The following is a 4,126-nucleotide window of genomic DNA, read 5'->3' as shown; positions in this document are numbered from 1 at the left end:
ATCCAGATTTGGATTTGCATTTTACATTTCAGATTTAGATTTGGATCTCACAGGATTCAGCCTGAATCTGACCCGTTTGCAGCCTTAACTGCATACAATGAGCGGTCGTGGCCATTCTAAATGATAAAGGGCATCGGGTTTTCATGTTATGCACAACAACAACAACAAAAAAAAACAATATGACAACTATGAGAAATAGGGCCCCCCTTAAATCAAACATGTTAAATGGGGTTTTTTTGTATTTTTTTTTTTTTTTGCAATTTATGAGGAATCCACACATCACATTTAGAGCCTCAAAATTTTATAAAAATTTTGGACCGTTGATTTTTTCAAACGTTATAAAAACCCACCATGTATTGAAATCTAACACTTCATGAGCGCAGCCTTATAAAATCAACTACACAGAGATCACACATGGGCTGTCTTAACACGTACGTTACTCTAGCAACTAGTATCATTGAAAATTCCAGCTCCTGGCAATCTGCAGAGAGTATTTTGAGGTGGTATCAAAAACACAAATTTTTTTTTTTATGTTTTTGAAATCACCACCGTTTTGGTAAAAAGAAATCACCACCGTCCGTTGACTTCATTACTCTCAATTCATTGTACAAATAGTGGGGCCCACCGGGCCACTGTTTGTGGGCGGTTCGCACTCCATCAAAGAGGTGGGCCCGGTCTGGCTGCTTAAATTGAGTGGTACGCTCCTCTCATGGAACCTATGAAAGGAAGAAGCTCCTGCCTTTCCCTTATTGGCATAATCATCAAGCCAAAAATAGCTCATCTTCATCCATCCCAAATGGGTTCTCGCAGGGGCCTCACCAACCATATGTCAGACGACGAGGTGTGCGAGCTCACCATGCAGTTGGTGTGCTCTTCCGTGCTGCCCATGACCCTCAAGGCTGCCATAGAGTTGGAGCTCTTTGAGATCATGGCCAAAGCTGGGGAGGGAGCCCAGCTCACTACTGCCGAGATAGCTGCCCAGCTGCCCACCAAAAACCCAGATGCACCCACCATGCTGGATCGGATCCTCCAGTTCTTAGCCGGACATTCAATGCTCACGTGCTCCTCCTCGACCACCCCAGGAGGCAAAGTCCAAAGGTTCTCTCTCTCTCTCTCTCTCTCTCTCTCTCTTTCTCTCTCTCTCTCTCTCTCTCTCTCTCTATATATATATATATATATATATATATATTAAGTCCCATTTCTCATTCTGACCTATTTTGCCCCATAGGTTTTAAGTGTTTTATGATAGATCTGAACTGTTACATGTGTTTTAGCATGCTCGATTTAGTGGAAAACGATTATTGGATCATGCTTTTTTGATAAATAAAAAAAACATATTTTTGAGCCAGAAAAAATTGATACCTTCATAGCCATTGATTTTAGATCACAAAAAAAAACTGTATACAAGTCAGATTTCGGCGATACAAAAGTCTGTTCCCTCTAAACAAAACCTATAGACGTGAGAAAAAATACTTAAAATTATGATTTTTGAAAGGGCCTACTAGACCTAACCAAAAAAGGGAGCCTAAGAAACGCATATATATATATAGTAATGATACAGTGCTCCCTGAGCACCTACTCCTTCATCTATGCCATTGAATTATTTTCAATCCAACGGTTTAAATGAGATTTAAATTTGTATAGCTTTTCATCTTTAATGGCTTTCAATAAGTAAATGAAAGAGGGGGTGGAGGCATTAATTTCAACTATTTTTCTTTATTAATACCTTTTGAAAACTAAACGAAGGAGGCATGAGTGGTGGTGTGAGTGGATTTCAAAAATTTTCTTTATTATTTTTCTCTCTCTCATAGTTTTCAACTTTGTCATCATGCATCGATGTCCATTATTGAGAGAGAGAGAGAGAGAGAGCATTCATCCATTTCATCATCCATCATGCATTGATGCCATGCTTTCATGCATCCATTCCATCATCCATCATTCATAATGCATTCATGCCATGCTTCCATGTCTACAATCCAATCATGCATTCGTGCCTGTGTATCCATTTATAAAATATGAAAGAGGAAGAGACACAAAAATCATGTTTTCTAGAAATTTAAGAAAAAGTCAGTTGATAAACATGGATGCATGCATGTCCATTATCCATCCATTTTATGCATTCATTGTCATTCAACCACATGATTCATGTCTACGTATGGATGAGAGAGAGAGGAACTCATTCAGATACTCCTCTCATTGATTTCACCTTTGAAAACCGCCACTCCTACCTCATTTAATTGTTTGAAAATAGTTTATAAAGGAAAGCCCTTAAAATTTAAACCTTATCTAAACCGTTGGATTATCATTACTAATATACAAATGTATAAAATATATAAAAGCATAAATATAAATTTGCACGACAAATCTCAAGTAGGAGTGCACATTGGGTGAGCCTAGCATGGACACGGGCTTCATAAGCTCGGCTTGTCCAAAATACAAAAGGCTCAAGCTCATCAGCTTGAGCTTGAGCCGAGCTTTGCTCCATTGGAGCCTGACCTAAGCTTGATGCCTTTCCCTTAGGGCTGTCTTTTTTTACTTTTGTTTAAGCAATATGATAAATTAAGTAGGGCTCGTTTGTTTAGTTCCCTTTTCAAAACCCTACCAGCTCACCCTTCTTAAAAAGTGATAGGTGGTGAGAAAAACTAGGGTTCACTTGTACCAGCATGACACTTTCCCAGTATGATAATTTGACGTTTGTTTCATTCATAGTGAAAAATGATTATATTGGGATTGCCAGTTCAACACTTTCCTTTTAAAGTTGCATGAAACAAGCCTAGTACTATGAGATCAATGGGGGCCTCCAGGCTTAATCAAGCCTGGCTTGTTTACAGTGACAAGCCTGGGCTTGATGCATCGGTTCAGCTCACTTGTTCTATCGAATAAGCCCTAGCTAGACATGACCAAGTTGAGCCCGGGCTTACACGGCCTGATGTGCTTCCCTAATTTCAAGTATTTTAACCAACAAATAAGCTCTGAAGGCTCAATCATGCAGTGGATTCTTCATGACTGGGGAGATGACCATTGCTTGAAACTGTTGGAGAACTGCTGGAATGCTCTGCCAGAGAACGGCAAGGTGATTGTCATGGAGATGATTGTGCCAGAGATGGTAGGCAACAGTTTCACTACATCGAACGTATTTGAGCTTGACCTCTTAATGATGACACTGAATTCTGGTGGGAAGGAGAGGACAGAGGAGTTTGAGGCTTTGGCAAAGGCAGCTAGGTTCGTCGGTATCAAACCCATATGCCGTGCTTACAATTTCTGGGTCATCGAATTCTACAAGAAAAACAACATAGATAATGTCAAATGAACTATTTAAGCAACAAGGTTTTCCCTTGGAGTAAGTGAAATAATGCAAAACTCTCTCCTTTAATAAGAGGGCCTTGGTAATGGAACACAAGCGAGGATATAAAGGAGAGAGGAAATAAAGATATATGTCTTTGGAGCTTAGCAGTCTTTCAAGCATGTTGTAGCAATGTATGGGGAATAATTAGTTTTAGTGTATGTGCAATAATTCGTTTGCAGCCTAATCATTCTGCCACTGTACTTGGAATAATATTAGAACTAAATCTGTGGTACACTCTAGCATGCTCATAGATGCCTCATAAAAATGAAAAATGATTGTAATATACGCTAAATGACCTATAATTTTTTAATATATAGTGAGTGGTAGCTGCCTACCACTTCCTTGGTGAGATGCTGGTGGATTCTCACACGCTAAAAGACAAAAGAACTTTAGCAGCCTGTTGAATTGCTGCTAAAGGTTTTTTAATCTTTAGCGGCACTTTTGCTAATATTAGGCACAAAGCCCTTTACCTAACATGTCCTAACATTCGCAAATAGACTATGACATTCACAACCATGAATTGCAAAGGTCTTCAAAATGTGTAAGCTACTTTTACTAAAATCACATAAGGGGCATCGGTCGGAGTTCGAAAATGTGTGAGGACATTCGCAAATATGAGAGTATTTAGTTAAAAAGATGTGCACATTTTAGGGACCTTCGCAGCTCATGGTTGTGAATGCCCCCAAAATGTGTGAGCCTCCTTTTAATAAAATCATAAAGGGGCACAAGCAAGAGGTTATTCACAAATGTGTGAGAGAAAATTCGCATATTTATGAGAAA

The 4,126-nt window shown here is 39.2% G+C and overlaps 1 pseudogene; it reads left to right on the top strand.

The window, feature by feature from the left end:
* Positions 1-2,896: 2,896 nt before the first annotated feature.
* LOC149829799 (flavone 3'-O-methyltransferase OMT2 pseudogene) lies at positions 2,897-3,310 on the top strand (annotated as a pseudogene).
* The last annotated feature ends 816 nt before the right edge of the window (positions 3,311-4,126 follow it).

This window comes from Nuphar pumila, chromosome 8 (assembly GCF_984573655.1).
Source record: "Nuphar pumila chromosome 8, dmNupPumi1.hap1.1, whole genome shotgun sequence".
NCBI lineage: Eukaryota > Viridiplantae > Streptophyta > Magnoliopsida > Nymphaeales > Nymphaeaceae > Nuphar > Nuphar pumila.
The sequence above is the reverse complement of the archived record's forward strand: the minus strand, read 5'-3'. Positions and strand labels throughout refer to the sequence as shown.